Genomic DNA, 26,563 nt, shown 5'->3' on the forward strand with positions numbered 1-26,563 from the left:
CTCTTGTGTTCTGAATCTTTATGGTACGTATATATTTCATTTCAGATGATGAAGGCTGAGTTAGTCCTCACTACTCTACTCTACTTCTAATGGTTTTGTAGAAATGCACTTTTATCTCTAATATACAAACTTGTAATAAAGTGTTTTATTAAAAAATGGGTATTTTTGCATTTTTTGTAACAGGTTGCGCATAGAGTGCTGTGAAAGCGTTAGCCTCTAGGTCAAATTCCTGATTTTGTACAGTTCAATGATATTTCTATGTTTTGATTTGAGTGTTCCAGATCTTGCCACATCATTTCAATATAAACGAGACCATTCAAATTCAGATCAAATTCAGTGTTTAATTTTTAAACATTCTAAGGTAGATTAGTTTGTGTTCTTTGTTTTTATATTGTTTTATATTAGCTCATAATCAGGGACACATGAGATTCTCTTAAAGAATTTTTTAATTTTTAATTTTTTTGAGAACAGTTTTTTTTTTTTTTTTTAGTCAAGACTTCAAGTCTTCAAATCTTCAAAGAGCCAGGAAACATACAGCTCTGGACAATATTAAGAGACCACTTCAGTTTCTGAATCAGTTTCTCTGATTTTGATATTTAAAGGTAAATGTTTGAGTAAAATGAACATTGATGTTATATTCTATAAACTACAGACATTTCTTCCAAATTCCAAATAAAATGAGTCATTTAGAACATTTATTTGCAGAAAATGAGAATTCTCTGAAATAACAAAAGAGACGCAGAGTTTTCAAACCTCAAATAATGCAAAAACAAGTTCAGAAATCAATATTTGGTGGAATAATCCTGTTTTTAATCACAGTTTTCATGCATCTTGGCATGTTCTCCTCCACCAGTCTTACACACTGCTTTTGGATAACTTTATACTGCTTTACTCCTGGTGCAAAAATTCGAAGAGGTCAGCTTGGTTTGTTGGGTTGTGATCATCCATCTTCCTCTTGATTATATTCCAGAGGTTTTCAATTTGGTAAAATCAAGGAAAAACATCATCATCAAGTGGTCTCTTATTTTTTTTAACAGAGCTGTATATTGATTATTTATATTTAGCTGCAAAATTAGAAAAGATTATTTTATGTAATTTCTGGAATTACATCACATCCTATTTTACAGACTTGTTTAGGGGCTCATAAGTTTTAGCTGTTTTTTTATAGCCCACCCAACAGATGCCCCTCAGCTTGGTGAGTGGTACAGAGTTCAGGGCCAGGTTTCCTGTATTAGCATATGAATAGGGAACGCTCCAGCGCTGCTGAATACAGAAAGATCTCCTTTACACCTCACATCCCAAACTTGTAGTCCATTACAACACACTCTTTCTCTCAGTTCAGAACCCGTTAACACACAAACACACACACCGCTCTCTATTCTCTCTCTACACCCTGTGCTCAGCCTGTGTGATGTTGGAGAGGGATTTCTGTCGGGACTTTGATGGTTTTGAAGGACAGAGATGTTGTTTGCTGTTTGCTGTTGTTTGACTGCTTTTAAAGGTTTCTTAGGAGCTCTAGGCCCCCTGGTGTTTCACTGACAGCAGAACAGAAGAGTTTCTCTGTGTGGTTTAGTCGGTGGGTGTTTGTCTCTTTCACTAGTGATTACCCAACAAGCTGTAAGTCTATAAATAAAAGCTGAAAGCACATAGACATACTCTTCTTCACACTTGCTCATTATGAGTGCACACAGGACCAAGCAGCAGGAGATTGTTGAGTTGATTTACACTACATTACACTACATTATATAATGAATTCAGTAATTCAGTTAGCCTTCAACCCTCTCTGGAACAAATGAGACCACCTAAAAATGAGTTTCTTTGATTTTACCAAATTAAAAACAGGAATTTAAACCGATGGAATAAAATCAAGAGAAAGATGGATGGCCTATGAAAAAACAGCAGAGCCAGCTAAAACGTATAATTCCAAAACAAGTCTTCAGAAAATGTATATGATGTAATTCAAGAAATAATTAAATGAGCTGCAATGATTAGGTCCAGTTTTCCATATTTTAAAATTCTCTTTTCTCATTTTGTAGCTAAATATACATACTGATTTAATCAATATACAGCTCTGGAAAAAAAAAGAAAAGAGACCACTTAATGATGATGTTTTTCTTGATTTTACCAAATTGAAACCCTCTGGAATATAATCAAGAGGAAGATGGATGATCACAAGCCATCAAACCAAGCTGAACCGCTTGAATTTTTGCACCAGGAGTAAAGGCATAAAGTTATCCAAAAGCAGTGTGTAAGACTGGTGGAGGAGAACATACCAAGATGCATGAAAACTGTGATTAAAAACCAGGGTTATTCCGCCAAATATTGATTTCTAAACTCTTAAAACATTAAGAATATGAACTTGTTTTCTTTGCATTATTTGAGGTCTGAAAGCTCTGCATCTTTTTTGTTATTTCAGCCATTTCTCATTTTCTGCGAATAAATGATCTAAATGACAATATTTTTATTTGGAATTTGGGAGAAATGTTTTCTGTAGTTCATCATTTTACTCAAACATATACCTATAAATAGCAAAATCAACTGATTTAGAAACTAAAGTGGTCCCTTAATTTTTTCCAGAGCTGTATGCATGTCCTAAATCATGTAGGTTCACTCACTGTTAACTTCACACACCAGTTCATGCTGTGCATGCATCTACCTGTACACAGCAAACTGGATCTCTGACCACAGGAATGCTCAGTCAGACAGTAATGCGGGTTAACGCCGGCTGGTCCTTCACTGTTTTGATGAACCACGTCTGGAGAACAAAAGGTGTTGACTTGAGTTTACAGATGTTCATTGGTGAAGATCTTCCAGACCTGCCTCTTCCAGTCTATAATCCATCTTTTAAAGAGTTAAGCACTTGGATGAGCTGCTTTGCTGGTGCTCACACTGCCTCTGGTCTCAGAGCTCTAGGTTCACTTCAGTCCGACAAGGAACCGTCTTTAAGGGCTTTCTAGGATTCTAATGAACGAGATAGACAGAAGATCAGCTGAGAAGATTCCTGCATATGTGGATCTTCTTTCAGAATCCTCACTTTATTAAAGTAAGTACACTTTAAAAAAATGAAACTTATTCTTGTCCCTTAATGTGATTTTTAAATCACTGAAGCGCAAAAAAATATTAAATTACACTGTAAACTATAGCAAACTAGTCGCCTCAACTAAAATTATTAAGTTTCTTGTTAAATTGTTGGTATAACTAAATAATCTGTTTTGGCAAAATTTACAAATTGTAGTCGAACTCTACTTGAGACCAACCCAACTACTCTGCACTACTGCACATGCTCAGTTTGACTCTTTAGATAAACGTGGTCTACTGAACAATTATACAGGGATTTTAACCCGATGTTGGTAACACTATTTGCATATTGGGCGTGTCCTCCCATCTCTCACTCACCATCAGTGTGTAGTCATTCCCCACAGGCTATCTTTTCTTGGGATTTCTATATGTTTAATATAGTTATATATATAACTGCCTGGCCAAATTTTTATACGTATGAAAAATGAATTTTCTAAAACTAAAGATTTCTAATGGGCACAACTGGTGGTGTTTGTTTTTTTTTTTTTGAAACTTAAAAGTTTGAGTTGGCCTCAAAACTCAAAAATGTAGTGCAGTAAGTTGCTTTGAAATTTTGAGTTTTCTTAACTTTCTCAACTTTTAAAATAGTTGTCTGGTAGGTTTGTTGAATGTAATTACATTTTAATAGTATTTCAAAAAACTAAATGAACAAAACACTAGTATACTAAAAAAAAAAAAACAGTAAAATTTTCACACAGTATTTTTTTATATTACCAGGCATTCAAAAAATACTTTTGCAAATCCTCAATGTAATTTTCTCACCAGAGAGGTCCCACTTAATCCACAATACTTATAGACAGTTGCTCTACTGTGATAAAACTCAGGAGGACCAGTGAGGTTTTTTTTCAGGTTTTCTCGGTCACATGACATCGTGTTCAGTAGCTCCCCCATTTCCACTCGCTGTTGTGTTTTTACGTGAATGTCCGTAGAAAAGTGCGCCCAAAGTGTAGATTATTCAGCCTGTCATTTTCTCAGAGGACGTCTGAGACAAACACATACATGATCGTTCTGGATGGGAATAAAATCACAGAGGACCTCCCATAAAGGAGAAAATGACCCCAGAACCCCCTGAGAAACTAATCCCATCCGAATAGGGCTTAAGTTTAAGTTTACAGACTTCTTAAGACACTTTCTACACTCTCTACATTCTGTGTTTTTTTTTATACCACCTTGGGCGATTCGTTTACCCCCAGTGTTACACTTACCACAATTTGAGAATCACTGATTTAAGCTATTTTACACACCTCTGATTACAGAACATGCAGTCCCGGGTCTCTGGAGGTGTCTGAGGGAGGGTGTGTCTGCTGCGAACTAATGAAGATCACCAAGCAACAGCCAGGTGTGTGTGTTAGATGAGCATAAGCACACATCATGTTTGTGTGTGAGCCTGCTGTCACCTGCAACCCGACCCAGGGAGCCACGTGGAAGACGCCAGGATGAAACCCAATCGCTCCAGTTTAAACGTCTGTAAGAGGAGAATGGTGAACAAAGTGAAGTTCTCAGTGACGTGCAGCACTCCATCAGCAGAAGAGGCGTTCATTTAGAAGTGTGAATCAGGAGGAGCTGTTAACCTGGGTGCTAATCCCACTGGTGCTTCTGCGTTCCTGGAAGGATGGAGTACGGCCTGGGCGATGGACTGAAGATCAGCTGAGCAGCCAGGAGTTTGAGATAAGCATCAGTGGAGACTGTCTGGAGCTTCTCTGCAGGTAAGACATACAGTATGAGGTGAAATCTCCTTAACCAGTAGCAGCAGTTTCCTAGAAAGAGAATAAGTTTGGTCTTGGAATACTAAGCATTTTTTAATGGAGATTTTCCATTAAAAGCCTATTTTTCTAGGCTTAAACCCTGTCTAGAAAATGGATCCTTAAACCTCTTTACGTCTCCATAGTATCCATATTCTAAGGCTGTTTAGTTTTTTTTTTTTTTTTTTTTTTTTAAGAAAATAAAATGTACAGTAAATGAATTTGGTATCATTAAGCAGAAGTAAGATAACACTTCAAGGGGAAGGGTTGTGAATGCCCACGCCTGTATAAGTTGTGAGGTGTTATCTTGTGAGTGTTGAAGAGTGTTGAAGTTTCCTTCCACTAAAATTCACCTTTTCTCTAGACCTGGACTACCCACCTTTGTGTGTAACTATAGGTTTACATAAGATCTCCGGTGGATTTTGCGTTTTACAGAGACCCTAAGACTAGCTCAGTGGCTGAACTGCACTTAGCAAGGCATTACACATGTTGTGAAGTGACATATGACATTTCTAACTGTTGTCCGTCCCACTGCCTCCTGGTGTCGCAGTGCCAAAATCGTATTGTTTCCCCTCGCCCAGTCCTCCACGGGACTAAAACACGGTTATACCATCACCGGAGCCCTTTTTCTCACAAAAACCAGCTCACATGGTATTGATTCATACTACACACCACAACTAGACATTTTAAAATGAATAAAAAATAATGGAATGAGACCTTTAACATTCCTCGATCCACAGTGTCACATTTAAGAAAACATCACAGAAGGCATTGCCACCAGCAATGAACAGTGCAGTGGGTGGCAATGACCGTGACATGCAGTGTCTGCGTATAGACAATTAATTCTGACAGAAATCACACCCACAGGATAAATAAACCTGAAAAAAGTGTAGAACATTCTGGTGGTCTACTAAACTCATGTGTGAAGGTGCACTGTAACTGTAGAAAGCCAGTGGTGTAATAGCATAGCTTGAATACTACACTACACATGCCGCAGGGGGAGGTCAGGAAAGGGGCTTTGCACAGAGTCAAAAGATTGCCTTGTCTTCCAGAACAGAGATATGCTGTGCAGCTTCCTTAGACCATGACCCCTGCAGAACAAACGCAGTAAATTTTCATGTTCTGTCAGGGTCTTCCGGACACACTATTCTCTGCACAGTTGCCTTGAAAATAATGGAAGATCAACCACAAGCAGAGATAATCTGGTGCAGTTTGCAGTCTGGCTTGGGTTTGGTCTCTTACAACATTGTCGTAATTGCTTTAATTGATGAAAAAGCCTGACATACTGAAGCCTTTCGCTGCGCAAAACAAATACATGTCTACACTGTAAACATACAGTTAGTTTGAACTCAAATAAATCAAGTCTGTTTTAACATTTAGTTGGTGAACAGAATGGCCACATATACATTCTAATGGAGACATTTGAGTTAAATCAACTTATAATAAATTAATTTAGTCTGTTGCATTGGTTTTTGCCACACTATATTTGCAAACTGGTTGTGTCCCTCAGTTTCTGACACTCACCATCAGTGTGTAGTCATTTCCCTCCAGGCTACCTCAATTAGGTTAAAACAGAGAATGTAAAAAAGATGGACGCCGCGTCGCCGTTCCCATTCATTCAATGAAAATGAAGCCAAAATCTTCCACCACGATGGCAATCCTGAAACCCGAGTCTGCGCAGTAGAGACCAGAGGAGGGAGAAAGACTGTGGAGAGACAGCCTACTCATTTAAATAACCTCGCCCCTGAGGGCTGCCTCCACAGAGCTCACACAGTCTATGGTCCCGCCCATACAGTCACTGGTCCCACCCCGGCTAGGTGTAACCCAGCCCTTTTACAACAACCACACCTTTTTTAAATAGAGCTGAATAACGTTTTTAAAAACGAATTCTGTGGGGATATAAAAAATGTACGATATAAGCAGAGGTTACACTAGCTGTTGCATTTAAATAATGGTGGTAGAATTACAGTATATTGGGAAAAAAACGTGATTTAAAGTTGTCTGTTTTGCCATTGAAACCTATGGGGATGGGTGGGGTTACACAGCTTTCTGCAACTGAACAGCAGGGGGCGCCCAACCTGTGGTGGCTTCACTTTTGAGAAACGATGCTCTGTCCAGCTATACACAGTCTATGAGTTAAAACTATAGATCATACTTTATGATTATCTGTTGTAGGCTGTAAGAGCAAGTCGTCAATTCTCTGCTACTGTGTCCACTCTATAGCACTTTCTTTTTTATAGCATTTTCTCCACCTATTTTCTGAGTATTTTACATATATACAGCTCTGGAAAAAAGAGACCACTTAAATATGATGAGGTCCTTTGATTTTACCAAATTAAAAAGCTCTGGAATATAAACAAGAGGAAGATGGATGATCACAAGCCATCAAACCAAACTGAACTGCTTGAATTTTTGCACCAGGAGTGGCATAATAAAGTTATCCAAAAGCAGTGTGTAAGACTGGTGGAGGAGAACATGCCAGGATGCATGAAAATTGTGATTAAAAACCAGGGTCATTTCATCAAATATTGATTTCTGAACCTTTAAAACTTTATGAATATGAACTTGTTTTGTTTGCATTATTTGAGGTCTGAAAGCTCTGCATCTTTTTGTTATTTGAACAATTTAATTTTCTGAAAATAAATGCTCTAAATGACAATAAATGTTGTTTGTAGTTTATAGAATAAAACAACCTACTCTCTTAATTTTTTCCAAAGTTAAATAAAAAAGAAGACTAAATAGAAATCTGTTTCCTGACAAAATTAATAAGTTTTCAGTAAATATTAATAATAAAATAAAATAAAAAAGTTAAATTTAACTTATCCAGACTTTGGTTTTGGAAGTCTATTTGTTTCTTACTGTGAATGTCAACCATCTACTGCTGGCTGCCCTGGATGAAATATTAAACAGCACTTTGCAACTTGAGTCTGGAAGCACAATATCTACTCTCTGAGTCTAACCTGATCTGAGGCCTGTGCTCAGATCCTCACGCAACACTGTGAGAACTAATCCTCATTCATATACAGCAGCAATTTACAGATATTACTTCAGACCTTTAGCAATTATATAGGCATGATGTTACATGCAGGATTGTCTCAATTGTAGAACCTTGGCTATATGATACACTGTATAATCTAGCCTGGTATATATCAGTGTTTTTCAGCCCTGGTCATGGAGGATCACTGTCCTGCACTTTTTAGACTCTTCCCTGCTCCCAACACGCCTGATCACTGATGGCTATATAATAATCAGCTCATATAGTGCAAATTAGATCCTGCACACTCATAGGTTGCTGAAGCTGGTCCCATAAATGCTCATTTGTTGATAAATCTGGCAACTAGGCAGGCCAAGAAAGTGCTGCAGTCTGGTGAGAGATTCCTGGGAAACCCTTGCTCAATAAAAAATGCCGTTTAGAGGTCCTGCCATTTGAGTCAGCATACAGCATGTATGCAGTACGCAGGATGCCTTGTTCATATCGATGAGCTGTTTATGTACCTTGACCAAATGTCATATGCAATGGTTTCCCAGATCATCATACCAGAAGTGAGAAACACTCATATGAATGGTACATGTTTAAAAAGCATTATGTTGATTTTTTAAATAGCTTTAATTTTATTTTAAATCAAGCAAGTTCAATCAGAAGTCACCAAGGTCCCAACTTTGTTAAGTGGACATACATTCAGACCTTAAAATCATAAAAAAAAAAAAAGATTGTCATTATATAAGGGACATTCCAGGATTTAGGTACATTTCAGGGGTGGTCACTTCTGAAAATTTGATCTTCAATTTGATCATTTTTAGTCATATATTTATTAAATGCAGGTAATAGACTATCAAAAAGTTTGATTCGTCAAGCTCAGGTATCAAAGCAGTTTTTTAATTAGATTATGCAATATATTTGGTAACTTACAGTAACAGGGTTGCGAGTAACAGGGTTGTGGTTTAACCCAGGAACAGATGCTAACTGTAAAATTTAGCTATGTATACAAGATCAGGGACAAAAATGGTTATATAAGTATATAAAGTAAATTTTGACTCTACTCATTATTAGTCTTACAGTATGAGTAACAGGGTTGCATTCACTGAGTGACACAACTTGGACAAATATATTTAGAAAAAAAACTTGACAATTGTTAGAGCACTTACTCTTGGTCTTGCCATGTGGGCAGAAAATGTCCTTGTGATGTCACTTCCTCTCTGCCAGGTAAAATTCTTTATGGTAACAGGGTTGCGTGCATGTTGTGGGACACAACTTAATAGCATAAAAACTGTAACATGCAAAACAGTGTAGACCAATGAAGTTGTTTTCATAAGTAAAGGGGATGCATGTCAACAATATACAAGAGGAAGTGATTTATTTAGAGCTTATTTTAATTGTTAAATTTGCCAAAGGAGTTGGTCACCCAATGTGTGGGACAAGAGAAAACGGCCATTTTTTTTGGTGGTTCAAAGGTATTCGGTCTTTTGAATAATATCTAAGGAGCTTATTTTTCCACCATATTTTACAGTTTGTCTTATAACGTACATTGTTCACAAAAATAGTCATTTAGATATTGTGGATACGTACATTTGAAATTTAAGTGGTGGGACAGGAAATGTACCAAAATCCTGGAATGTCCCATATATATCTATCAGAAACAGCATATTTTCAGTGTGTGATCTGAAGATACTGTAGCTAGTGAAAAACAGGACATCACATCACATCTGCCCAACAAATTCCAGCTAGAACTGAACATTGACACCTGCTGGTGGATTATCACACCAACACACGGACTGCTTTTCTCCAGCACTAGAGTGTAAAACTCAGGTCCTGCTGAGCCACAGTGCACAAATACCAACAAATTCAGCTCCTAAGGAGCCTGGGGAGGTTAAATCAAGTGTTAATGAGATGCAGTACTGAATGAGGTACAGTGCTGACCTCAGGTGTGCTGCTGACCTACAGGACCTAGAGGAACCTGAAACCATGGCCAAGCTGTCTTTACTTGTGAGTCAATCCAAAGTAAGGTACAAATAATTAAACATTTATTATTACACTGGCTTTTTACTAGACAACACAGCCTGCTTTTGGTGAGACCTATTGGTTATCTACCTCTAGAGGGCAGCAGTGGTGATGTGTGTTTAATGAGCTCAAATGGTCAATTAACAGGCCTAGACAGAAATAGGATAATATAATAAAATAAAATAACGAATAGTAAGATGAGAAATTGTCATTTTGCTAAGCGTACATTCTTAACAAGTGTGTTATTCAAAATAATTCTTATTTTTTGTCATTATACTGATACTGGGTTGTACAGTACAATAAAACACTGTTAGACAATAAATACAAATATGTACATGTGCAATAATGCGTAATAATTAAAGTATATTTTTTCTTCTTATGCTTGCATTTTTACTTACTTAAACTGCGTTTCAGTATACTTTGAAAAAGTATAATTTATTTGGCTATGCTAATTTTGTACTGGTGATGTACTTAATAAAAATGTATACTTAGTATTATTTTATATAACTGCTTTTTATAATGATAAAACTATGCCTTTACTAAATATTTTATAGATAGTGAATTATACTTCATATTTCTTTGGTAAGGATTACCTAGCAAGTTGTTTCATTTAGCTGAGAGTTGCTCATTGTCTAGGTGTGTAAAACCCTTTATCCATAATAGAAAATTTACAAACTTCTCTTTTATAAAATGTCAGAATTGATTCTAAGGAAGCATATGATTAACTATTTCCTCATCTGTGGTGCCCTATGGATTTTACAAAGATTGTCAAGTAATGGTTTAAATCGGCAGTAACAGGGTTGTTAAGCATAGAGTTAGAATTAGAAGTGAAATTAAAAGTGAATTAGAAACTATGCAAAAGCAGGAGAAGCTTACAATTACTTGAGTAATAAATATGAGTAATTTATTTTTAGTTTATGATCTGGGTAATTGTATGTTGGGTGATTGTATTCAATTACACAATATTAATAAAAATGACAAAAAAATATGAATTACTTCCCCTCTCACCTTTTGCTTTGTACAATTCCTGCTAAACTTGTGCGTAAAAACACCGCTGTCTTTAGTTATGTGTGAAAATAACCGGTTTTATTATAATATATAGCATATTTGCAGCAGTATATGAGTATATTTAGTGTCAGTGGGTAAGGAGGGCAGATCTGGCAGCCAAGTGGTTTCACCTCAGAGTGTTGAGAGTGACGTTGATCAGCAGGTCTGTGGGCGGCACTCCCTCTGCAGGAATGACCCTGTAAATTCCCCCAGGACACTTTAATGACACCTTTCACTTCTCTGAGTGGGAAGAAGAAGATCCTGAAATATGTAGATCACAGTTCTCTGCGCATGATGGCTCTTCTACAGAAACCACTGAGATACTGATGAGCACATGTCCAGACACAGAGCTGCTGCAGTCTCTGTCTGTCTTCCGCTCTCTCTGTCTCTCCCTCTCTCTGTCTCTGTCTGTCTACTCTCTTTTAGTATCTCAGTCTCTGTCTGTCTTTCTCTCTGTCTGTCTTTCTCTCTCCCTCTCTCTCTCTGTCTCTCTCTGTCTACTCTGTTTCAGCATCCCAGTCTCTTTTTTATTTTTCTTTCGGTTTGTCTCTTCCTCTCTCTCTCTGTCTGTCTACTCTCTTTAAGTATCTCTTTCTTTCTGTACATCTCTCTGTCTATTGCTCTTTTGTTTTTCTCTCTCCCTCTCTCTCTCAGTCTGACTGTCTCTCTCTCTTTTGTCTGTATCTCCCTCTCTCTCACTCTTTCTCTATCACTCCTTGTCTCTCTCTCCCTGTCTCTGTTGTCTCTCTCTCTCTCTCTCTCTCTCTCTCTCTCTCTCTCTCGCACTCTCTCTCATAGTCTCTCGCTCCTTGCTGTCTGCTGTCTCTCCTAGTCTGTCTCTCCCTAAAAGAATCAATAATTACAAAATAATAAGAGTAGTGATTAGAAATATCATTAATTAAAATAAAGACTGAACAGTCAAAGACAACATTATTAGAACAGCATTACACAATATAATAACATATAATATAATATAATAACAACAAAATTAGAATAAAATAAAAGTAACTGTAATTACTAAATAATAAAATCTATCTGTCTGTCTGTCTCTTTCTCTCTCTCTCTCTCTCTCTCTCTCTCTCTCTCTCACACACACACACACACCTGCGTAATGCGTAATGGAGCTGGTGACTGTCATAAACATGCATTTCTTTCCGTTGGCTCAGCTGTGTATTATGATAGGACAGTATTTATTTGAACAGTGAGCGGTCACTGGTGGCATACACCCTGTCCCACGAGAGCCCCCCCGTCTGAATCAACTTCTCTCACACAAATCATAAACTCATCTGGATAAACAGTTACACAATAAGCAAACATTGTGGGATGGAAGATGCTCCTAAAACAATAACAAAAATATGCTTTCAAATAATTATTTACAGTTTTTCATATCACAACATTTCATGTTTTGTAGAGCCTGTTGATTTGTGACTTTAGTTAAATGATCACCACCCCACCTTATATTCAATTACTCGAGTACTGGATGAAGCTCCATCATTTCAGAGAATGCAGCTCAACACTGGGAGGCTTTACACCCATCTAACCCACACCTGGCGTGGGTCTAAAAGCTATAATGTTATATTATTAAAATGTTAATGTTGATAAATTTGGGATGCACTAGGCTGCCTAGTGTTTCAGCTGCATATATGCCCATTGTAAATAAATGTATTTTAGTATATTGTAAATATATTAAAGTTAAAGCTTCGTTGGACTGGAGTTTGGCTGGAGTTCTCTTGAGTCTCTGCACGGATCATCTTCATACGTCTGCTATGTTCTTGCTGGAGTGTGTGTGTGTGTGGGGGGGGGACTTGTGCAGGTGTGATGGATCACAGTATAAACCAATAGGGAGTTGGAATGGTGTTTGTTTATACTTCTCTACATTCAACCATAATCAGATTTACTTTATCTGGATAGAGAGATTTATCTGGATAGAGTTTTTTTAACCATGAGAAGCCTAATGAAAACAAGCTGAAATGAAATAGGAGTAACAAAGATATTGTTTTTTAATTTAAAGAGTAGAAAGTTAAGTTAATTGTTTAGAAATGTAAGGTGTGTAGAAGTAAAAAGTCGTCTGATAAATATTTTCTCCAGTTAAGTAAAAATAACCAAAATTCCTGCTTATGTAAGGTAACGGTTACTTGACACTTGACGTAACAATGGTTTGTATACAATTACATCTATCTTGTCTATTTTGCAAACAGTTAGATACCAAGATTTTGTATAAAATAATAATAGTGTGATAACATAAAAATAGTATAAAGTAATGCAACAACATTGGAATGACGAATTGATGCCAAATAAGGGTGAAGAATCGGTGCCAAATTAAATAGCAATTACTGCAAATGGAAGTAAAACCACTTTTTCATCCCTTTGTCCAACCATTTTTTATTGTATGGTGATGAAATATAAAATGCTACTTCAAAAGAAAAAAACTGAAAATTGAGGACATTATGTTGATTTAATGTTTAACTTTCAACATTGGCACAACCATTTAACATTACAGGCTGTTTTAACATTACTTCATACATTACTTCAACCAAATGTCAATGTTCACCAGCTGGGTATAGGTTACAGTATAAAACATTACTTTGCTGATCTCTCATTATTCAACTATGCTAAGCTATGTAAAAAAAATTCCACTCATCTTTTAGGAATAAAGAGAGGCTGAAAAGAAATTTTCTTGGTACACAAAAACACACAAAACCACACAAACGTCATAAGTGGATGTTAAAGGGGAGGGGGCATACAATAAAGGGGAGAAAAATGTAGGATATGGACCCTCTAATTATTTTCACTTGTTAAACAGCCAGAGATTTGAGTGTTTGGAAGGGGTGTGGCTGGGTTTAGTACTACAGTATAATTTAAAATCCATGGGAAAAGGATGTGTAAGCCAGTCAGACAGCAGCACTGTCTCAGCTGAGCCCCAACAACAACAGCAATGGGGTAAAACGCGCGCGTGCTCACCCCATACAGCAGCGTGTAGCCTTTCAGCGCATGCGCACAGGGAGGACCGTCTACAACCCAGCAATTACCCTGAGCTGGTCCAGCCCACTTCCATCCTCCCCTCTCTCTCTCTCTCTCTCTCAGTCAGTGAGGAGGAGCAGAGGGAGCAGGGTGGAGGTATAAAGTGTGTGTGTGTGTGTGTATTATAATCTCGTGTGGAGAGCTGTGGTTAAACTCATGCTGTAACCGGGCGGCTGGTTTGGGGTTGATTGAGGAGAGGATGGCGCTCAGAAGAAGGAGGAGAAGTTTGTGGATGAGTGATCTGCTGCTTGTCATGCCTTTACTACAGGTTTGTCAACATTTATAGAACTTTTCTGCCCTCGTGCTTGTTGTGGTTATTCTGCTTAAGGTGTGTTAAAGGTGTGCGTAAAAAGTAGGGGTGGGCAATATTATATGGTATACAATATATCGTGACACAGAAATATCATGATATTAAAAATCCATATCGTGATAATAGGGCTGTTCTGTCTTAAAAGTAGTCTATTATTTACTGTGAAGCTTTAGGTGTATTTATTGTGTAATTGTTTTAGTTTGCAGTTTATATGCATGCACTAAATTTTCTGCAATATTATTTGCTGCATTATATTATTTTATGCTATATTATTTATCTTGCCTCATTATGATTATACTGTTATACTATTATACTATATTCCTGAAATTAATTAATTATTTTTGTTTTCCTATATCGCCAAGTATATTGTTATCGCAAAAATACCCTGAAATATCGTGATATTATTTTAGAGCCATATCGCCCACCCCTAGTAAAAAGTAGCTTCAATAAATACACTGCCTGACCAAAAATAAGAAGTTGCTGCAGTTGGTCTGCAGGTTTAGGTTCAGCAACAGTAACAGTTATGTTTTGAAAGAATGAGGTCAGCTGACTACCTGAATATACTGAATATAGACCAGGTTATTCTATCAATGGATTTTTTCTTCCTTGATGGCATGGGTATATTCCAAGATGACAATGTCAGTATTCATGGGGCTGGAATTGTGAGTTCAGGGTTCAGGGAGAATGAGATCATCATTTTCACACATGGATTGAGAGAGAGTTCACCACAGAGTCCAGACCTTAACCTCATTGAGAATCTTTGGGATGTGCTGGATGGAGAAGAGAGGCTTTGTGCAGTGGTCAGACTCTAACATCATCAATGCTGCTGCAAGATCTTGGTGAAAAATTAATCCAGCAACACTGGATTGAAATAAACCTTGTAACATTGCAGAAACTTATTTCTTTATTTTACAGTGAATGTGTGCTGCAATCAAAGATAAAGACAGTCCAACGATATATTAGAGTGTGTGTCCTTTTGGCCAGGCAGTGATTGTATGTAGTGGTGTCTTGTATGTCAATCAATTAATCAATCAACCTTTATTGTCACTTGGTAATATTTTGAGCCATTCATTTACAACTTAAAGGAACTGAAAAATAAATTAAAATTAAAATCACATGTTTATTCAGGTGAGCTAAAATGAGACACTTAACAAAAAAAAAACAGTCTAAATTAAATGGTAAAAGCATTAGAAAAACAAGCAAACAATATAAGAATTGATAAAGAAGAAATGAAATAATAATTCCCCCCAAAAAAAAGATAAGTGGAAAGGCTAAAATATGAAGCAACAAAATACAATTTTATTGTACAATTACTTTAGGTTAATGACCAATCAAAGTGCATTTTTTATGGATTGCAATTTATTTTATATTAACTTTACAGAAATTAAAAACCCAATAAATTACTGTAAAAAACAAACAAATAAAAAACAGTATTATGCAGTGTATATACAATAAATTTAACCGTGTATTTATAGATAAAGAATGTAATTAATGCTTAATTACAGTTATAACTTTTTAAATAAATGTTAAACATCAAGGACACTACTGCAAATACTACCTCATTTTGTAAATAGTGTAATAGAGTAAGTATTAATTGACTAAAACTGCATATAGTATATCTTGATATAAAATATAAACATTTACAGTACTTGTAAAAGTCAGTTTTAGTTTCTGTTGTCTGAAGGTAAATAGTTAAAAAGGGCGTGCAGAGGAAATATGGTAATATGCACTAATCTCTGAATACAGGATGTTATGATAAATATTTACTGTAAAATAAAAGCAATTGTTTTCAGTTCACCCAATTTGACACACAGAGCTTGTATCGCTCACTCAGCTTTATAATAAGCCTGGTGGTGGTGGTTTTATTTAGCATTTGAACCCTAACAAATATTGCTATAAACTGATACATGACTAGCCAAATAATGCAGATTATATCCACAAAAATCTGAACAATGTCCTCCAGTGTGTCTAACAATAGCTATTGGTATATTTTCAAAGCAGATGAAGTGGCAGGGTGCAGCTTAACTGGCATTCTTCCTCGATCAGATCAGATTAAATTGCTAATCGGATTTCAGAGTGATGGGGAATGTTTCAATATTACCCCCCAAAAACCCTCAGCGTCTCATTCAGCTGCTCCACAAGAGCCTAATCTCTACAGAAGGATCAGGAAAGAAAGAGTCAGAGAGTGAGAGATTGAGTTTGTGTGGTCAACTGGATTAAAAAGTGCCAACAGCTCTAATCTAGTGGAAAATGTAAGCGTGCTGTAGTAGAGAACTTTTTAATAATAGTGTATAGAATATTTTACTATAACAATAATCTTCAGCTATATGCAAAGAAACAGATTTGTAAAAATATTTAATCTGTATTTCAGCACTTAATTGTAACATAATATTATACTTTATTTGATACTTGTTATATAGTTAAAATATAAATAAAAGTAAATTGACACACAAAATAGTGTGTGTGTCAATTTGAAGTAAATTACTTTTTACACCAAGCATATTAGACACTCATTCATACTACATTCATGCTACAGCAAGTATTTATTTATGTTCATTGTTCAAATACAAAAGTTTATTGTAAAAACACAGGGATTATATTTTATATTTTATTAGGGCTGCACAATATATATAAAAAAATACTTCACAATATTTTTATTTTTGATATAAAAATAAGGACCACAAATCAACTATCTAACATTTCATAGTATTAATAACACACTCTGTGTATAAAGTAAATATGGAGTTGAGTAGTCCCAGAAAACAAACATAAAAAAGTAATGTAACAAAAAATACCACCAAATTATATGTAGTGGATGTAAATGGCAACTAAACGATTAAAATAAATAAATAAATTAATTGTTGGCAATATAATTGTGCATGATATGATACTGCACACCTCTAAAGGCAGTTTATGAAAATACACTGAAAATAAGAAGTGTAAATGATTTAGTTTAGTATAGTTAAATGCTTTTAAAATGAAAAAAATAAACTTAATTATGAAACTGTTTCAGCACAATTTATTTTTTTTAAAGCTGTGCTTAAGTCTAGTTATGGGTACAGGATAAAGATTGCTAGACCTCTTAGGTCTATTATAAAGCCATATAGATCTACAGTGTAATGCAGTGGGTTGGAGAAGCAGTTTCCATTGCCTTTTGCCCTTTTTTCCTCACCATTTCTCTTTAATGGTGGGTAAATCCTCTTTAACAGGAAAAGACACACACTCCTGTCAGCACTTAGCAAATCCCACCAGCAGTGTGTGCTGTGTGTTATTTTAACCCCTTGAAAGTAGGAAAAGAGGCCTGTCTGTTTGGCCTACAGTGAAAAATTCTAAAGCACTTTAAACCTGTGCTTTGTTTCCTCATGGGTAACATAGCTAGGTTATACACTGACATGACTCACGTCATGAGACAAGAACTAGAATCGTGTGCCATGACTTTTGCCACGTCCTACGGAAGCTAAAGAATGCTTTACAGACCTACAGGATATGTGTGTGTGTGAGGCCTTCTGCAATGAATGGGGAGTATGGATGAGATTTCTGCCAGGGGTGCTTGTCTGTTCGCATGGACAATTCTAGCCAGATGCTAACGGTCTCGATCATATCATTACCACTCATTACACTAAGAGTCCAGTGTGGGTGGCAAAGCCGTTTATGATGTATTCCTGGTACACATGAGACACTGTGGATCGAAAAATGCTAAATCTCAGCAAAACTTTGGAAATCCAAATTTGAAAATCCACTTAACAAGGATATGTAGGGCTTGCATGGGTAGTATGTGGACTGGGTGGGTCCCAGGTGGGCATGGCTTTTGAGCAGGTCCATCAACTTAATCTCTTATGGCCTCCATATAGACTTCATGTAGAGGGTTTAACCCTAAATGAGGCCCATGTTTAACCCCTCCTGCTCGCATCACTGATCCTGCTGGGCATCCATATGTGGGGCCAACATGTAAACCACATATGTGCTGGCTGCTTGCATCAGCTGTGATTGGAGGGGCAGTGTTAAAAGGGGAGATAAAAGTGAGCAATTAGTTTGGCTTAGTTCAATAGTAGTGTAATGGGTTTCATGAACCAAAAGTAAAACGTGAATCCACACAAGTTCACGTTTTAAATCTTGAGTTTTATTCATCACAAACAAAGTAAAACAAAGTAATCCTACAGACGTGCCTAATATGTCCATTTTCCTAAAGCCATTTAGGAGGCAGTTGGCTCCTATAAGTAGTCAATATCATACTGGAAAAATCTCAGCTGTCTCATTTCCCTAATTACTGCTCCATCTCTCCACTCCTCCTGCTGCTCCTCTCTATTCCTCCACCACTTTTTCTGGGGTGGGAGAGGAGCAGTAGGAAAGGAGGAGGAGTAGCAAAAGTTTCTGGACACAGCCTCGGCCTCCTGCTGCAGGCTTCATCCCCGTAGAGTGGCCGGCGGGTTCTGTGAAAAATGGTCGGAAATGCCTTTCTCCACCGGTCTGGCCTGCAGGAAACTGTCAGCTACAGATCTAAATTTGGGAAGGTGACGATAGAGTTTGAGAAAGGAACTGGAGGAATTTCCAAACCTCCCACATTACAGTTAACAAACTGATTTACAGAGTTAAATCCATGATTATTAGAAAGTTACACCTTCTACAGTATTAGCAAACCTATGCTTGTTTTATTAAGACAATGGGTCACATAGAAGACACTGTAGGTTATTTTACACATTAGATATTGTCTGTTTATAAATTTAATTGAATATAAAGGATTAATATAAAGGAGAAATGCAGTGTGCAAATGTATGTGGGTGCAGTGAAACATGATAAGGAATACAAACTTTTGTTTAACAGTCTGCCTCTGTTCACCCCTAGTATTTTAACACAGCGCTTTTAGCCGATGCTCCCAACAGACTCACAATGCAAGTTATAGGGGCATAGTGTTGATCGTGCAAAGAAATCACTAATTTTTACATCAATAACATTAATCTCATAATTGCTCCTCACTTCGTTCTAGAATTCTGAGGACCCTGACATGTTAAACAAGGCACAGATAGACAGCTGATTAACTGGTAGCAGGATTATGGATGACTAAGGATCTATCAATCTTTGTACTGACATTAATTTTCTACTGTTTGTTTAATATTTGGTGGTGTATTTATTGTACTACCGAAAAGCAGTAGCAAAAGTATTAATCTATGATTTATACATTTTATGTCTGTATTATTGTCTCATATCAATACATCACTAATATTTGTTGCAGAAAGCTTAGTCATTTATTATGTTTTATTTGCCCGATAAAATATGGACCGTCTGTAGCTTCTGTGACTGTGCGTGTGTGTAAATGAGTAATGCTGTGAACGAGCCCCCCTCCCTGCCCTCAGGCCTTACGTCTTACTGCTTACTGCAGAGTTTCTCCTCTTCAGCCCAGCTGATTCAACACACTGGACCATTATCACAGTTTCTGAGTGTAATGGGGTGTACTGGAGCAGGCAGTCTGCTTAAACCGTGCACTGCTGTGGTTCTAATGGACTGGGAGTGAATGAATGTTGTGGACCCTTTGGCCTAAGTGCTGTTTACTGACTAAACAGAATGGTACTTTTTCAGTTACGTTTCTAATGTGGATCATTTTTCCAGTGGTCTATGACTATGTGATGTATTATATGTGATTATATTTATAATTATTACAACATGGCAGCTATTATTATTTGGGTGGTGGATCATTATTCTCAGCACTGCTGTGATTAGCACTGATTAGCATGGTGGTGGTGGTGTATGAGGTGTCAGTGTGTGTTGTGTTGGTATGAGTGGCTCAGATACAGCATTGCTGCTGGAGTTTTTAAACACTGTATTCACTCATTGTCAATTACAAACTCCTACCTAGGTTTTGAATGGATATTTCTATTTGGGGGACTACTCTCAGTCTAGCAGTGACACTGAGGTGTTTAAAAACTCCAGCAGCACTGCTGTATCTGATCCACTCCAGCACAACTCTGTGGGGTCTTGATTATTGAAAAACAGGGTGAAAGGAGGATAATTAAGTCTGTAGAAAAAACACATACAAAACTACAGTCTGAATTACTAAGTGTTCAGTTGGTGTATATTGAGTTATGCTCTACAGTTTCTTATTCAATCTAAATGCATATTTGCCTCTGATCTTTAAAGATTCATAAAGTGAAGCACCAGCATCAGGGCACAGCCTTCATATGCACCTGTTACCATTACCTAACAGCTGACTTGTGGACAGGTGTGTTTTTCTGATAAATAGCCAAACAATAATAAGAATAAATAGCTTTATTCCTTCCTTCCTGTTTTTAGGGACTGGAATGCTGTCATGTCAAGTCAAGTCTTTGTATAGCCCTTTTTACAGCCTGACGCTGCCACAAAGCAGCTTTATAGAAATCCGGAACTAAAACAAAAAGAAACTAAACAAATGAAAAACAAATGTAACCCCAAATGAGCTAACCGAAGATGTCCAAGTATTTATTCAAACAACTGGAACTGCAATATTAAAATGTTTAAAAACTCTAAAAATGCTAGAAAAACAAGCAGTCAAACGCAGCAGAAATGTTAGAATAATGATGATAGTATCTTGATTTTCTCCAAATGGGAACATCACCGGATAAGTTAAAAACCTTTATAATTGTACATGGAAGCCAGTGTAAAATTATTTTATAACAGTTAATTTTGGAGCATTCCTATTGATCCATTTATCATGAAATTATAGCACAATGTCAAACACAGTTGCCAGATTCACATTATTATACATCACATTATTATTAGTTAAAAAAACACATAATACTGGGATTAAATTAGTTCTGTTTGTATTTATGGGGTGCAAAGCATAAGTGCTCTATCAGAAAGGGGCACAGTGTAGGTAACACAGACACAGGTTCACCCTGAAACACAGGCATTAGAAACAATGCTGTGTAAATGAAATTCTTTCCATGATTATTCATTCACAGTACTCCCACTGGGATTCTATTTTTCCAGTATTTCATAGTCACAGTCAGGTATTTATTATCTTAGTTCTCAAAAGCAACCGGATTTCAATAACATGTATAGTCAGGATGTTGGATGATCACCACCCCACCTCATCCCAAACTCCCCAACTAATCCCAAATGTATTTGATGGAGTACCGTCATTCCCGAGAACACAGTTCCACTGCTCCACAGCTCAGTGCTGGGGGCTGTATACACCTAGTAATGTGTAAATGCATTGTTATTTTACTGTATTTTCATTAAATCAATGGCATTATATGATATTAAAATAATGTATTGCAATTACAATAGATGATAAAAAACAGTTATTGTGACAGACCTAGCTAAATGCATTTATTTATATATTAGGGGTGTACACAAACCTTTTCTAGTGAGATATAGGGTATATAGTGATAAGGCTGCACGATTTTGGAAAAATGTTACATTGCACAGGGTGTAAGATACAGTAAAATGAAACTGAAAAGATCTTTGATCGTCTGTTCTATCAGTCATTTCCAGCAGAGTTGCATAAACACTGCTATATAAATGTGTCTGTGCCTGTGATGGTGGTGTGTGACTGAGTGAGAAGGCCTCAGGGCTTTTAAACGGAGCTCACCTTCATACATAGACACCCTCTCAACCACCAGCGCTTAGTCATACCTGGAGAAGCTGACACACATTCAGACTTTTAACAAGCGTGTAGTCACAGAAACAGCATCATACAAACACTGTCACTGATATAACTCCAGTCAGGAGATTACTCACTTACTGTTTCTGTGATTTCTGACACTTACAGGTGCTTTATTTTATAAACACAGACATCAGACAGACCTCTGATCATACAGACAGTCAGACAAACAGACAGTCTGTACATATATAGTCATGGATGATACTATGACACTATTGTAAGGCTTTATGAAGTTATGTGTTATAGAGCTGCCAAGCATGTAAACAGAATCGTCACAGTAGTTGCTTTGAACATAATATGAATGACAATAATAAAAATTGGGTAGGGATAAGTGTTAAGGTTACATGGGACTCCAACCCGAGATTTTTCAGAGGCACGCTCAAAACAGAGGACTATGAGAATTACTGGCAAGATGGCACTGACACAAGCGACAAAAGAAACCATAAATTTAAGTGTTTTCCTTGTTAAATTGAGCAATAGAACACAAAAGGAAATGTGTGTTATCGTGAATAATAATGATGTTATTCGCGATACCACACAACTTTGAGTGTTCTATTGCTTTTAACAGTTTTTTCACAAGATGAATAAAGAAAATAAAAGACAAAATAAATAAAAAATAAATATAATGAAAATGAAAAAATATAATGCTTTAATACGGATTGTGCCTTCTGCCAAAAAGTAGAACAAGTGAACTGTAACAGAACTGTAAATACAAAACGGCGTATGGTTTATACGTTAGCTTGAAATCAAAATTAAGTAATAAGGAGGGATTAGTAAACATTAGGACCTTATAATAACGCTGAAACTCTCCTCTCCTGCTCTGTGGAGTCGTTTTCATGTGAAAGCTGCGCGCTTTTGCAAGAATTTCTGCTTGTTTTGCTGGGTGGTGTTGGTTAACTAGCCGGCTGGACTGTGGTTAGGTTAGCGTAGCTTGCTTTAGCTTAGCATTAGCATAGCCTAGCCTGGCTGGTGGTTACCTTTCCGGCTTGGCTGGGCGCTAGCCTGTGCTAAGCTAATGCTGTTGCTTCTGAAGGCAATCATTCAAAACTGTCCTGTGTGTACATGCCTTTACTCAGCAAAAAATGGCAGATTTAGTGTGAGAAGGCCATGCTGTTATCACAAATATCAGCACGGTTAAAACACTTCTTAATCAATCAGATTGTAAGGTCGGAACTAACTGTTGTATAAATTACAATAACTACTATATAACCATTGTTAAATACGCAGTTGTAAGGTTTTTGGACATTTTCTTCCTAACAAAAAGCAGCTAGCTAGCTGTCTAACTTTCCCATTCCACCTTAAATTGATGCAGCAAATGGCAGATGCTGCTGCATTTAAGGTGGAACAAAAAAAATACAATAAAATAAAAGCAAATGAAAGTTAATTTCAGATTATTTTCATCAAAAGGGACTTAAGGAATATAAAATAAGGGGAGTTTATAAGAACAGGGATACTGTTATTAGAGCAAAAAGTTTGGCAAAAAATAAAGAAACAAAAGTTTGAACATTAATGGTTATTATAATGTGTACCGTATGCTTAATTAATACCAGTATTGGGCAAAACAGAGAATCCCACAAATGTTTTACTATTTTCCAAACAAAACATAAATATATTGAGAAATATATTAATTTAAAAAATCATTGGTTGGAAGAAAATTATTTAGAAGATTCTCACATGCAGGAAGTAGCTTTACTTATTTTCAAAAGAGAGATATTTTATATAAACATACACTATATACAACATTTCTCCTAAATTCCAAATATAGTTTTAGAGCATTTATTTGCAGAAAATGATGAATGTCTGAAATAATAAAAAAGATGCAGAGCTTTCAGACCTGAGTTCATATCCATAAAGTTTTAAGAATTAAGAAATTAAGAAATTTGATATATATTTGATTTGATATACATTTTTTCCAGACCTGGATTTCTTCAATCAAAAAAAATGAATGTCTTTAATGAGCAAAATAATAAGAACATTAAAAAGAGGAAGAATAGTGAAATACTGTATACTGTAATACCATGTAATCATAATATTTTTGAGATGATTATGATCCATGAAAACCTTAAACTATTGCAACACTAGTTAAGCATTTGAGATTATATGTAATACTTTAGATGCTAAGAGTGTTTAATTTTGATATTTATCATCTTTAATTTGACAGTTATTTAGGGGCACTTTCTCTCTACAACGGTTTAGTCAATTTGTGTAAGATTTGCATGTGGAAGAATCTAAGTTCATTTGGTCCAGTTAGCAGTTTTAACTGAACTCACTTCACTGAAGAGAAGAAGAACGGTGCTCAAACTGGTCAAACTGCTCCAACAGTCAAATAAAGCCTACGGGAATGCATGACTTATACCAAACCACAGCTTTATATTATCTACTTAAACCTTTAAACGGCATGCTTATAATTCACTAACTACAATAAACTACTTAATAATAGGGCTGCACCATGTACTTCAGGATGCTTATCACAATGTGTGCATTAACAGTACTTATATAATAGGATGTTCATTGTCAACATTCTTAAAAACCTCTTTGCCTCTTTGGTGTGTCAAATGAGAGTCTTTAAACCTTTAATTAGCCATTTATATAGCTGTTTGTTCTTTTGCGTACATTCACCTGAATGTATCCACTATGCCAGGGGTGTCCAAACTATGGCCAGTGGACAATTTGCGTCTAAAAGCGGAGAGAGTGCGCAGTTGTTGCGCAGAAAAACAAGCCAAAGAGTCTAAAAGCGGAGAGGGTGCTCAGTTCTACTGCAGAAAAACGGGCCAAAGAGTCTAAAAGCAGAGAGGGTGCGCAGTTGTAGCACAGAAATATGGGCCAAAGAGTCTAAAAGTGGCAAAAGTGTTCAGTTGTAGGGCAGATAAATAGACCAAAGAGTCTAAAAGCGGAGGGACTGCTCAGTTGTAGTGCAGAAAAAGAGACCAAAGAGTCTAAAAGCGGAGAGAGTGCTCAGTTGTAGCGCAGAAAAAGGGACCAAAGAGTCTAAAAGCGGAGAGAGTGCGCAGTTGTAGCGCAGAAAAAGGGACCAAAGAGTCTAAAAGCGGAGAGAGTGCGCAGTTGTAGCGTAGAAAAAGGGACCAAAGAGTCTAAAAGCGGAGAGAGTGCTCAGTTGTAGCGCAGAAAAAGGGACCAAAGAGTCTAAAAGCGGAGAGAGTGCGCAGTTGTAGCGTAGAAAAACAGGCCAAAGAGTCAAAAAGGGGCGAGAGTGCTCAGTTGTAGCGCAGAAAAACAGGCCAAAGAGTATAAAAGCAGAGAGTGTGCAGTTGTAGCGCAGAAAAAGGGACCAAAGAGTCTAAAAGCGGAGAGAGTGCGCAGTTGTAGCGTAGAAAAACAGGCCAAAGAGTCAAAAAGGGGCGAGAGTGCTCAGTTGTAGCGCAGAAAAACAGGCCAAAGAGTATAAAAACGGAGAGAGTGCGCAGTTGTAGCGCAGACAAACGGGCCAGAGAGTATAAAAGTGGCAAAAGTTTTCAGTTGTAGCGCAGATAAATAGGCCAAAGAGTCTAAAAGCGGAGAGAGTGCTCAGTTGTAGTGCAGAAAACGGGACCAAAGAGTCTAAAAGGGGCGAGAGTGCTCAGTTGTAGCGTAGAAAAAGGGCAAAAGAGTCTAAAAGTTGCCGTAATTAAGGAGTTTAATATTAAGAGACATCATGAAATGAAACATCAATTTGAAAAATCTTAGTTTACACAACACTCTCAAAGATAAAGATAGTAAGTCAAGTAAAATGGTGTGTAAATGAAAATAATCAGGAACATGTATTATTTAAAGTGGTTTATTTCATTTGTTTTATTGCAGAGTCTGTGGCCCGTGACTTCAAATATATTTCTCCTTCTGGCCCCCAACAAAAAAAGTTTGGACACCCCTGCTCTATGCAGTATATTATGACTGAATATTCAGTCATGCAAAAAGCTCAAAATGATCTCAAAAACAGCAGAGTAAATACTCTTCGATGAAAGACAATGGGAAATGATTATAATTCAAGAAATTCCAGAGCATTTTGGTCAGATTGTTCCATTACTCATGACATTTAGTCACAGTATGACACACTATAAACACACCTGTAAGATTCTGTTTCAAAAAGTGAAAAATATATGTATTTTCATAGCTTGAAAATTAAATATATATACATTTATTCTATAGCTTATCTTTTCTAGGCCAGTGTATTGTTCAAACTAAAAATATTTCTTGTGACATGCCTGATTATTATGATAATTATGATGATGATTATCTGCTGGTATTGTTCTGTACTAGATATCAGTACTAAGAGGTATCTTCTCCGTTTGATGTTCTCCTTACCAAGGAAGAAGCTTGATAAGTATGGGCCTTAAACACATCACAATCACACACTTCCAAGGAAGTCACACACTCATACACACACACAGACACACTCATGCAAAGGTAATGTTATGGTAAGATCGGGCGCACATGGAATTGCGCACAATTAGACCTGGAAGATTTTACATTCTGTTAAGCACGAGGACGTCATCACTACAAGTCTGTACAACACTTCTGCTGCCATAAAACCATCACTCACACCGCGAGCGGATCAGCGGGTATTGTGTTTTGTGCTTTAGAGAGGGAGAAGGGGATCTGTCAGTCTTTTGTGGAGATCCCACTGTAACGCCACGCCCGCTCTGCCCGGGCATTCGGGGCTTATGCTCCAGTCTGATGAGGGCTGGTTCATTGTGTGCTGGGAGTCTGATGAGATGATGAGCTGCTGCAGTGTT

The 26,563-nt window shown here is 36.9% G+C and overlaps 1 protein-coding gene across 2 annotated transcripts in view; it reads left to right on the top strand.

Annotated features, from left to right (window-relative positions):
- Positions 1–4,243: 4,243 nt before the first annotated feature.
- Positions 4,244–26,563, top strand: part of gpr156 (G protein-coupled receptor 156) — a 37,394-nt gene continuing 15,074 nt past the window's right edge. The window contains exon 1 of one of the 2 annotated variants that reach the window (XM_022680110.2): positions 4,244–4,784. The gene's annotated coding sequence lies outside the window, so the exon portion shown is untranslated. Of the gene's footprint in view, positions 4,785–13,996; positions 14,156–26,563 lie in introns of those variants that run through there. The other variant, XM_049485092.1, reaches the window with a different exon arrangement.

Source organism: Astyanax mexicanus, chromosome 11, assembly GCF_023375975.1.
Source record: "Astyanax mexicanus isolate ESR-SI-001 chromosome 11, AstMex3_surface, whole genome shotgun sequence".
Lineage (NCBI taxonomy): Eukaryota > Metazoa > Chordata > Actinopteri > Characiformes > Acestrorhamphidae > Astyanax > Astyanax mexicanus.